Below are 11,979 nucleotides of genomic sequence, written 5' to 3'. Positions count from 1 at the left end.
CATAGTGCTTGCATACAACCTAAGCTCATCCTCTTGCACACTTTAAATCTTCTCTAGATTATTCATAATACCTAATACAATGTAAATTCTATGTAAATAGTTGTTACACTCTATCGTTTAGGGAGTGATGACGAGAAAAGCCTGCACATATTCAATGCAGACGCAATTTTTAAAAATATTTTTGACCTATTGTTGATTGAATCTGCAGATGGAGAGTCTGCAGGTGAGGAAAGCTGAGTGTATTTTCCCTTAGGAGGTGCACTGTGTGGAGGAGACTCCGCGTTACATAGAAAATGGACGGGTTTGGGGCTGGGGTTGTGGCTCAGTGGTAGAGCGCACGCCTAGCATGCGTGAGGCACTGGGTTCGATCCTCAGCACCACATAGATATAAAATACAGATATTGTGTCCACCTATAAAATAAATAAAAGGAAATGGACAGGTTTGCCCATCAGACTTCCTGCACCCCAAGCTCCACGATGCAGAAGTGATCTCTATAACGTGATTTGGTGTTGATCCAGAGAAGGAAGAACCGCTGGTCCCAACATCTCTCTGCACCATCTGAATATTGGTTCCAGGCTACAGCTTGAGGAGTTTGAGTTCAGCCTCTTCCCCATTAACATTTACAGAATGTGATTTATGTCCCTCAGAGAGTTGATTCCTTCTGCCTTATACAACTGGATAAGTCAAAAGGAAAAATGCAGAGACTCGTCTCAGCCTTAAAAAATAAGTCAGGTGTTTCACTCATGCACCATGATTGTCAGTTGCTAATATACACACACACATTGGCCGAGGGGGATCATAAGCATAGGTGTAGTCAGTGTGAGCTCCATAGAAAGGGGAAGGCTGTGTCGGTAAGAACTGGATTCACACATAGCAACTGTTACCGTTTAGACATGAGGTGTCCCCCCAAGTTCTTGTGTTAATGCAGGAATGTTGGCCGTCCACGGACTGAGACCTCTGAAGCCTTGGGCCCCAAATACACTTTCTCTCCTCTAAGTTCTTGCTGTCAGGTATTTTGTTCACAGCCACATAAAGTTGCCCCAAAACCATTATAGAAACCCAAATACGGTGGCTCAAGCAAAACAAAGGGCTCATTTCCTCCCATAAAAGAAATCAAAAGATAGAAGGTTCAGGGTGATATTGCAGTCCTATGAAGTTATCAAGGACTCAGACCCCCACACACACTCTAACTTAGGACCCCCACCATTCTTATGAGGTGGCTTCTATTCTCAAAGTCACAAGATAACTGATGAGACCTGACTCTCAGACCTGTTTTTGAAAGTAGGTGGAAGAAGAATGGTGAGACTAAGAGCAAAAGATGAAGACCCCAGCATCCTGGTCCCTTTCCAGGACCTTCCCAGAAGTTCCACGCAATAACTTCTCCTCAAATTTCATTGGACAAAACTTAATCACATCATCAAATGTAACAGCAGAGAGGGCCAGGAAAGGCAGTCTGGTAGCTTACGTATCATCATCATAGTAAAACCAGAGCTTATTTCTGGGGAAAAAAAAAATAAAATAAAAGCAGAGAAGTAGATATTGAGTGGACAAATAGCCGGTGTGTCTCAACACTGTATGATCAGTGAGTTCAGCCATGTGAGCTCAGCTGCACTCAGTGAGGAGCGGATGTGAAATCGCTGCCGTGGTGGAGGTGGGTGCTGTCAGTGTGAGCTTAGCAGGAAGTGAGAAAAATACAAAGTCAGGAGTGAGATTAACAGCGTGGTGTGGGGCATGTAATCAGTGTGGGATCGTTGAGATGGTTAGGGTTGTGAACAGCTGGTCTGGGCTCAGTGGCGTTGTCAAGCACAAGCAGTGAGATCAATGAGAAGAGAGCACATCATTACTGTTCCGAGAGGTGGCAAGGGTTGTGCAGGGTTCGTGTGGATGTGGAGGGCTGGTTCATGTCTGATTGGCCTGTCGAGATGAATCTACTAAGAAGCCTTTCTACTTCCAGCTGTGAGACACACACCTGTAACGCAGCCACTAAGGAGGCTGAGGCCAGAATTCCAAGGCCAGCCTCAGCAAGTTAGTGAGACCCGGTCAACATAAAAATTAGAAATGGCTGGGGATGTAGCTCGGTGGTAGAGCACCTCTGGGTTCAATCCCCAGTACCAAACACAAGAAAGCCTTTATACCCATTTTGCAGCTTTTTGGAGAACCTTAGTTCATACAAACTTCTCAGCAAGATCATGGAAAGTTGGGAGATGCCTTCCCTGCTATAGGGAATCCATGCCCCGTCCTGCGTCTCCATCAGAGAATTGTGATCAGGGTCTACCTTCATGGGGCAGATGTGACATTTATAGGTACAGGTGACTGTCTTGTCAGTTCCAAGTAAGTTCCACTTGGCTGTTGTGCTTCTGTGGCCAAGTTTCTTCAGATTAGCAGCCGTCATACATCACAGCAGGCAGGTTTATACACCTCCACCTAAAGCCAGAACGGCTAACAAATTACCTTGACACGTTGATTGCTGGCCTTATCTTACCCAGGAGGCCTCCAGAGTCTTCCTTCACATCCCCACAAACACTTCCAATTACCGCACTGGTTTATCAGGGACTGTTTTCTGGGTGTTCCCTTCTGCTGTCCCTGACCTTGGTTGTCTGCATGATGCATCCTGTAAGTTCTTGCTGCATCCCTCTTAGATTTGCCCCTGCTCATCTCTGTCTCTGCTCCTCTAGGGTGTGTTTTATTGCCCTCTCCGGCATTATCCAGTGCTAACGTTCCTCAAGCAACTCTAGAACACCTAGAGGTGGCCTCTGTAAGAGAGAGAGATTTTCAGGAACAGAATGCCACCCACATTGCCTTATCAGACTTCATGAGTTGCACAATGGAAGGAAATCATTACTTAAGATTTCAAAGCACAACAGAGAATTTCAACATGAACCACCGGGAATAGGACTCTGTGGATCATCCAGTCCGTGCCAAGCTAATGACAGGAAAGAACGGCTGATGAGTCACGTGATTGCCAAGAATTGGCCCATATCCTTCCCTAGGTCAGTGTTCCCAGCTCCACCAAACCCTACCACTCCAAAGGCAGTTGCAAGTAATCATATAAAGAGTTACCTCCGGGGAAATCCATTAAGTTAAGAGCCACACCTGAAACTGTTTGATTTGGGTGAGACGGATGATTGACACTATGCCCTTAAAATCATCATGAGCTTCTAAGAGATGACATTGACTCATTGACTTCTCTGTCATAATCAGTTATAATTCTAGAAATAAACCCAATGTGAATTCTTAAGAGCAATGGTCTGAAAGAACTGATATTTGAGAATCCACCATATCTTACTTTGCAGATGCAGCAATATATTCTTGGAAAATGACAAGAAATAAATCCCGAGCTCATTTGTCAAGACCTAGCCATAACTGTGAACTCTCAACACACCTGCAAGACAAAGCACCAACTTTGCTGGGATAAGATACTGAGTGCCTTTCCCAAATGAGGATCTTGATTTGGATTAGCTCTCTTAGATGTGAAAATTCTCCTTCCTTTAACCACATCCTCATGAGATAAGTTAGAAGTTCACACTGATAAAGTTACTTCAAAAATCTAGGCTCAGTGGGCAAACTGACTTTTGTTCACTGTTAGAATGAGGAAGAAGCAGTAAAAATTATCACCCAAGAGAATTATATCAAATATCCTGCGTCACAGGAGTATGTCTGGTCTTCTTTGGAAAGAGGACTGACCTCACTCCCAGACAACACAGAACTTAATGTAAACTTGGAATAGTGTGTTAGAATTTATAAAGTCATAGTTGACCTAACAACTGGAAAGAATAACTGTTATTGTCCCTTCATTACAGAATAGTTCTGAACTATTGAACTCTTACGTATAAAATCAACCCCCTACTCAAAAAGACCATGAGAATCTCACCATATGCTAGATGAAGAGGTGAGATCGTCAAGTGCTGCAACAGTCCTCTTGTTTACCTGGACGCTCGATGAGATTGAATCTTGGCTGTTCCATCATGACGGATGCAATGAGACATCCCAGACCCAGAATGGGAAGCCAGGGAAAAATAAATAAATAAACAAGTCCAAGAATTACAAGTAGGGGACTGGGAATGGGAAAAGTCAACAGGGTTCAGATGCCAAAATGAGCCATCAGCAATCAGATGCGTATCAGAATTCAAGCTTACGTTTGTAGGTTAAAAACAAGAGGTGAGTCAAATGACAGGCGTCTAGTGTTTGGAATCATATTGAAGGACATATCATGATACCCCCATACAGTGCCTGACAAACGTGAGAACTTGAAGCCAGTAATTGAATCCCCTTTTCACATCAGGATTTCAGGGTACACTGGCCAGGGACAGACACTAAGGGTCAGAGGGGAAAAAAAACAGAAATTGAGAATCTTTACTATGACCCTTACCAACCTCTTGGTTTACCTCCTTTGACCTCAAAGTTTTCCAAGTGAAAAAATTGTATCTCCCCCCTCCCAATACACTTCCCCCCCCCCTCTCTTGAAAACATATCATATGCTGCGGAAAGCACACATATCAAAGTAACTCTAACTGAGGTATAAATGATGAATATGCTGAGCTCTCTGAAAGGTATTTGAATTTGAAGGGAAAAACTAATTAATACGAAAGTACCCCCTGGAACTGTGCCCCTACCACTCCAGAGGAACAGGGTTGAAAGAAAATAAAAAACTATTTCTTCTCTTAAAAAAAATTACTTAAGCATATGACTTGAATTATAGCTCTAAAAAAATGTTGGTTTTCCTCCACAATAAAAAAAATATGTATTAATCAAGACTTCTAAGGACTCTGTTTAAAGGCGATAACTGATTCATCTCCCCTATCTCCCTTTTTAATCAGATATAGTTCTAGGAATAAACACAGACAATTTGAATTTTAATGATTTCCAAAAAAAAATGATACTCGACTATATAAAAAATTCAGACATTTCGGTTTTCTAGGACAAGTGATAAATTATTGCAGAGGCCCCACTGCACCGTGGGAAAAGCATGAACTCAATATTGCCTGAGCCAGTCCCTCCTCGTGCCTGGTCCTAGTGTCTTAACAAGATAATAATATAGAATTCGAAGAGTTCTTGTAGATAAAAAAAAAAAAATCATGCATGTGACGTATCTAGCACAGAATGTGGCACCATGAATAGTAGCAGATGTTAATATTGGCTTGCTTATCTAAGAAACTTCCAATTATCTTTCATTGTAAACACATTTTTACCTAGTCAAAGAGAGAGAGGGAGGGAGAGAGAAAGGCAGGAAAGAACTCCTATGTGCAGTGGTAGAAATTCCATTGTCAGTGCAGAAAACTGGGAAACCATCCCAGGCAGCCGTGTGTCTCTGCAAGACATCTAACCTCTCTGGACCTCAGCAGCTTTCCCATCTGAAAAATGGAGATGTTGAACCCATAATAACCTTGGTCACTTCCAGATCTGAAGGTCTCTGCCTCCACCTGATTACTTTCCCAGGCAGAAAGAAGGCTGTTAAAAGGCCGTCGCTGGGTAGGGACAGTCTATTCCTAAATGACCAGATTTTACCCCCACATTCCTCTGCATGGACCCTTCCACCTACAGTCCCCACTCCTACCTCTCATCTTTGCACCTTGACCAAGGGCACAAATGGACTTGGACACCTAAGACCAGGTGTAAACCCATCATTGATAAACACTTGCCCTGAGATCTGGGACAATTTGCTTAAGTTATCTGCGCCTCCGTTTTCTCCTCTGTAAGAGTAGAAGAATAATATTCACCTCATTGAGTTTTTATGAGAATTAAATGAGACATGTATATGAAAATGATTGATAGGCTGTACAGCATTGTGCAATGTTAATATAGCAACTAATTATTGGTGATTTACACTGTTGGAAATGCTCTGTGGAAAGTTCGATTCTGAGTCAGGACACTTGGTCATCAACCTGGCTCCTGCCCTCTGTGGATTTTGTGTGCCCAGAAGAATCATGCCAAGTGACGTTGAATTTTTCTGGATTCAGATACTGATTCTGGTCTTCCTAACTGAGAAAGGAGATTTGTTTAAACTTTCACTTACAGGCAAGTGACAGGAACTTGTTTTAATGGCCCGGAAAAGTTCTCACCCCATTAGCAATATCCTACCCATGTGATCTGAGGTTTTCCTATTTCAAGAGGCAACGGCAGAATTTCAGGAGAGCTGCTTATTACTAATTGTAACAAATCCATCAATTGCTGGAAACAACCACATATCTGTCCCTACAGCACCCCCGACGTTTTTTAGTAATGGACATGGAATCCAAGAGCCCTCTCCCACTGAGCTATATCCTCAGCTCTTTTTATTTTAAATTTTGAGACAAGGTCTCACTATATTGCTGAGGCTGGCCTTGAACTTGTGATCCTCCCGCCTCAGTCTCCTGAGTAGCTGAGATTACATGCATGAGTCACAATGCCAGGCCAGAGCCCCAGTCTTAAGTCTTGCTAGGTTTACTGTTCTGCACAATGCCAACCTCCTGTTGTCACAAAGAGGCTATTAAAAAATGTAAGGCAGTCTAACAAGAAGCCAGTCATGCTACTAAGTCCTAAAATGTCCCCTGTTTGGAGTGCTGTGCAATGTTGTAGAATCTCTTCTGAAATTTTCTCCTCCATACCAAAGTCTAAAAGCTATTCATTAATCCAAGGTTTTAAGCTGTAACTTTAGAACACAGTCCCATGTGTTGAGTTTTCTGAGCACTCAGCTATGTGGAAGTTTTAATTAGCCTTTTTCTCTCTCCCCCTCCTCCACCTTCTCTATTCCACCCCAGAGCTTCCCATCCACATTTCCAGGTCACCTACCCCTGGACGGAGCTAGACCTATAAACAGAAAAGTAAGCAACTATTCATACGGTGTAACTGGAGATATGTCACAATCCCTACTGCCCAAAATATCTTCCCCACCAAATGCCACCGTGCTTAAAATTTCCAGTATTAAACTCACTGCTGTTAATCTTCTTCCTTCGCTTGATATTCTCCCCATGTCCACACAATTAAAGCTTATCTACCCTTCCAGGCCTTGCGCAGTATCACACTTGCCTGAAGCCTTTGGGATCCCCCAGTTAGAAGTGATCTCTCACTCCTCAGAATATCCACAAGGCTTAATTTGTACCTCTTTTATGATCTATGTTATTTTGTATTTAAACATACTTAGGATCCCTACCAGTCCACAATCTTGAAATTCAATTCCTCAGCTGGGTCTTATTTTTCCTACTACTATCCCATCCCCCAAGCAGCCAGGCTCAAAATTGGTAAAGAATCACTGCCTGTAATACCCTTGTATTGTGATTTGGATATGAAGTGTCCCCCAGAGCTCCTGCATTGATGCAGAAATGTTTGGAAGTAAAATATGAGATTGTGACAGCTGTGACCTAATCAGGTATCCTAGTATGAACGGACTGTCTGGGTGATAACTGTAGACATGTGACATGTGGCTGATGGAGGTGGTCACTGGAGGCATACCCCGGAAGGGTTCACCTTCCCTCCTGCCCCCTTACACACACCTCTCTCTCTCTCTCTCTCTCTCTCTCTCTCTCTCTCTCTCTCTCTCTCTCTCTCTCTCTCTCTCTCTCCTTCCCAGCTGCTATGAGGTGAGCAGCTCTGCTCGACCATGGGCTGTCCACCCTGATCCTCTGCCTTACCAGAGGTCTAAAGCCATGGGGCCAAGTGACCTGGGACTGAAACCTTCAAATCCACAAGCCAAAATAAATCTTGCCTCACTTTTTATCAGGTATCATCATGTTTGCCTCACATTTATCTCGGGTAATTTTTACGGGTGCTATTATTTATATAGAATGGTTGACTTCATTGTGGCATATTTTTAATAGACATAAAAACATAACTTGATCAGTTTTTCTCCCTAATACCTCCCTACCTCCTTTGTCACAGTGATGGAAAGCTGACTAACACACTACCTGAGCCAGGCCCAGTAACACTTGCTAGGAACCCCAACTCCTCAGGAGGCTGAAGCAGAAAGATCATGAGTTCAAGATCAGCCTGAGCAAGATAGAACACCTGTTATGGTTTAGATATTAAGTATCCTCCCCCAGCACCACCCCCCCCCAAAAAAAAACTCATGTGTGAGACAATGCAAGAAATTTTAGAGGTGAAGTGATTGGGTTATGAGAGTTTTAACCTAATCAGTGCATTAATCCCCTGACAGAAATTAACTGGGTGGCAATGATAGGCAGGTAGGGTATGGCTGGAGGAGGTGGATCATTGGGCACATCTTTATGGTATATATTGTCTGTTAGAGTCTGTAAACAAGTCTGGATGTCGCCTGGCATATTGCCAGAAGGAGTGGTTTGTGAAGTAACGCCAGCAAGCCATTAAGTGTGGAGATTCCTTATTGGTTGACTGATGTATCTAGTTTATGCTAAGTAAGATAAGCTGTGTGGAGTGTATCTATACCCCTTCTGTCCTACAATAAACGGCTCCCACTCCTGCTGTATCAATGTACACAAGTTGCTCGTCACCCCCCCCCCCGGTTATTTTGCTGCGACAATTGTCCTTGATAAGAGGACAACTCTCTCAACACCCCCTTCCCATTCCTTCATTTTCTCTCCCCATCCTGGTACCACATCCTGAAATGCTTTCCTCTGCCACACCCTTCCACCATGACCTCAGACCCAGGTCTCTCATGGACTAAGACCTCTGAAACCGTGAGAATCAAATCAACCTTTCCTCTTCTAAAACTGCTCTTGTCAGGGCTGGAGATGTGGCTCAAGTGGTAGCGCGCTCGCCTGGCATGCGTGCGGCCCGGGTTCGATCCTCAGCACCACATACCAACAAAGATGTTGTGTCCGCCAAAAAGGAAAAAATAAATATTAAAATTCTCTCTCTCACTCTCTCTTTAAAAAAAAAAAACTGCTCTTGTCAGGTCTTTTGGTTACAACAGAGAAAAAGGGAGAAGAGAAGAAAGGAGAGAGTAGGGGAGAGGCAGACAGGCTATCTGACCAGTGGGTATCCTACCAATGGATGAATGGTAAGACAGTGCTTCACCTAGGCTGAGCTCTTGCTCTTTGCTATCTCTGTTCATTTAGATAGTGAACTTCACTTCTCAGATCTCCTCTTATAAATTAAAGCCACTGGAGAATCATAAAATACCAGAACTAACCTGGCAATCATTGTTAAGTACCCCTATATGATCTTACACCTCACATTGATTCAGCAAGGGCCCAACATTACTTGCATTTATTTTCTGAAGTGGTCTGATAATATGTATACTACAGTGAGATTGGTTTGTCTGTTTTAAATTTTTTTTATTTGTTGATGGACCTTTATTTTATTCACTTATTCATATGTGGTGCTGAGAAACGAACCCAGTGCCTCACACGTGCTAGGCAAGTGCTCTACCTCTGAGCTTGTGAGATATTTTTTTAGAAGAAAAAAGGTCAGGAATAGTAAGATAAAGCCAAGGGAAGACTCGACACAGAAATAAGTTTCCTATGCTCCTGTTTACTTTCAAAGGTAGGGTAAATTCAGCTTTGAGTTTCCTAGAAACCAAAGCAAAGAGTATCAAAGCAAAAGCTTATTGGTTGATCAAGAAAATACAGCTCTTCCTGATATTAAAATCCAACAGAAACTGATGTAGAAGACTTGGTGCTCAAACCCCCCAACAATGATTATACCAGGGAACTATTTCCTGCAGTTCCCTTTCACACAGAAGGGTTCCAGTTATCTATAGCTGCACAGAAACCTCAAAATAGCGGCTTGAAATGATAACAGTTATTCATTATTATCTCAATGGGAATTGACCAGGCTCAGCTAAGCAGTTCTCCCCTAGGGTTTCTTACAGTGCTGCAGTCAGATGGTGACTGGGTCTGGAATAATCTGGAACCCCAGCCTGGAAGCCTCAAACAGCTGGAGCTGGAACAACTGGTCCTCTCCTGCTATCTCCAGTGGCCACTCCACGTGCCTCGAGCCTGTTAGCATAAGAGCTGCCAGAGGTTGTACATGGCTGCTCAGGCTGAGAGGGAGAGAGCCGGGCAGGCTTTATCACTTTTTATGGGCTAGCCTCAAAAGTCACACAGCATCACTTCTGCCACATTCTATTTACTAGAAACAGCCTCGAAGATGTACCTATATTCAAAGGAAGTGCAACTCGTCTCCATCTTTTCATGGAGGAGTGTCCAAGAATGTGAGAACGTGTTTTAAAACCACCATTAATGATAAAAAGAGAAACTTGCAATTCACTAGGAATAAGCACTATTCCTTGTTTTTATTCATTTGTTTGTTTGTTTGGGTATTGAGTAGGAAATCCAGGGGCATTGAGCAACATCACCAGTCCTCTTATTTTTTTTATTTTGAGGCAGGGTCTTGCTAAGTTGCCTGAGCTAGCCTTGAAGTCGTGATCCTTCTGCCTCAACCTCCTGAGTCACTGAGATTACAGGCGCTCACCCACGCAACTGGCAGCACCATTCTTTTGAACACCGAAGAAGGGATAGTCTGACTTGATCCAGGGATAAAACTTAGAATGTGTAAAGTTTTGCTGTCAAAAATGGTCTCCACTACTATAAAAGGCTATTTAAATGTCAATTTATTTGGTTAGAATTAATTAAATAGAATTTAATTTTATAATAATTACATTTTTTTCAAATAAAGAAATCATTTAAATACTGTTCTGTTTCAATAGCCACATTTCATATGCTCCATAGCCATACATAGCCAGTGACTACCATGTTGGTTAACACAATTACAGAACATTTCCACCATCACAGAAAGTTCTATTGGACAATGCTGCCCTAGAATAACAAAAGAACAATATCTCCCTTAGGTATCAATCAGAATTGCTTCCCCCCCTAAGATTTTAGGCATCTAGGCATGGTGGCATACCCGTGTCATCTCAGCTACTCAGGAAGCTAAGACATAGGATTCCAAGTTCAAGTCCAGCCTGGGCAACTTAGACCCTGTCTCAAAATTTTAAAAATATTAAAAAGGGTAGAGATGTAGCTCAGCAGTAGAGCACCTTTGAATTTAATCTGTAGTATCACAAACAAATTTGAAAAAAAGAAAAGATTTTAATAGGTATTGGGCGGCAGACATGTTCAAATTTTAATATTTGACAAAGAGTACAAAGTGCATGAAATCCATGTTGCTAAGGAAGGATGGTTAATACAAATTAAAAATCAACCCATCAGGAGTAGGTTTGCCTCCTCTGAAGAAAATGAAGGCTCCTAACCAAGACCCAAATAGGTGGTCTCCCTCCTCCAGGTAGAGGTCTTCAGCAGAAGGTCTACCAGCAAGAGACCAAGGCTTCCCTTCAGACTGCTGCCTGAAAACTCTGCCCTCCAAAGAGCTGTGAGAAAAACTGAATCAAAGCTACAAAGTTCATCCGTCACGCTTTCGTTAAGTCAACACTTACTAACAAAGTACAAATGCTGTATGTTTTGATCTGAATTTTTTTTAAAAAAATTTTTTAAATAGATTTTACGAATCCCCTTGACAAAGAGCATTTGTGAAATTGTATTCCAGCACCTCTAAGAAGTCACAAGCTGTTCTGAGTAGGTTTGGGGGCTGACACTACAGGAAAGCTGGATTGGTATACCACTCGTGTTTCTCCTAGATAAGACACTATACCTAATGCTCTCAAAGCTTGCTGAATCCACGTTCTCTTAAAGGTGAATGCAGTTCTACAAGGAGTTTATAAAAAAAAAATTTTTAAAAAGCCTTTCTCATTTGCCTTTATCCAGCCAAGAAAGGGTTTCTGATTCTTGATAAGTTGAGTTGCCTCGCTGCAGAGATCACAAATAAAATAAGATCAAAACAAAACTAAAAAAAAAGAAAACATGTAGCTGGTGAGTTCATGAGGGTCTTATTTTATTGTCTGATATTGAATAAATCAGCCTGAGTGGTGTATTCCCTCCAAAATGGAAACTCAGCCCCTGTAGTTTCTGAGTAGCTGTCCAAGAATCATTGCAATTTGCTCTCCTGTTGCCTTTTTGCTCCTAAGCCATGCACACAGGTGGTTGTGATAAAAATATATCCACAGTACAGTTATGATCCTCATTCAA

General features: G+C 42.4%; 1 non-coding gene across 1 annotated transcript; it reads left to right on the top strand.

The window, feature by feature from the left end:
• The first annotated feature begins 310 nt into the window (after positions 1-310).
• On the top strand, positions 311-383 carry Trnaa-agc (transfer RNA alanine (anticodon AGC)). Its single transcript has one exon. It is a non-coding gene; the product is annotated as a tRNA-Ala (tRNA).
• The last annotated feature ends 11,596 nt before the right edge of the window (positions 384-11,979 follow it).

The sequence above is a fragment of the Urocitellus parryii genome, chromosome 11 (genome assembly GCF_045843805.1).
Source record: "Urocitellus parryii isolate mUroPar1 chromosome 11, mUroPar1.hap1, whole genome shotgun sequence".
NCBI lineage: Eukaryota > Metazoa > Chordata > Mammalia > Rodentia > Sciuridae > Urocitellus > Urocitellus parryii.
This window is presented reverse-complemented; position numbering and strand designations above follow the sequence as displayed.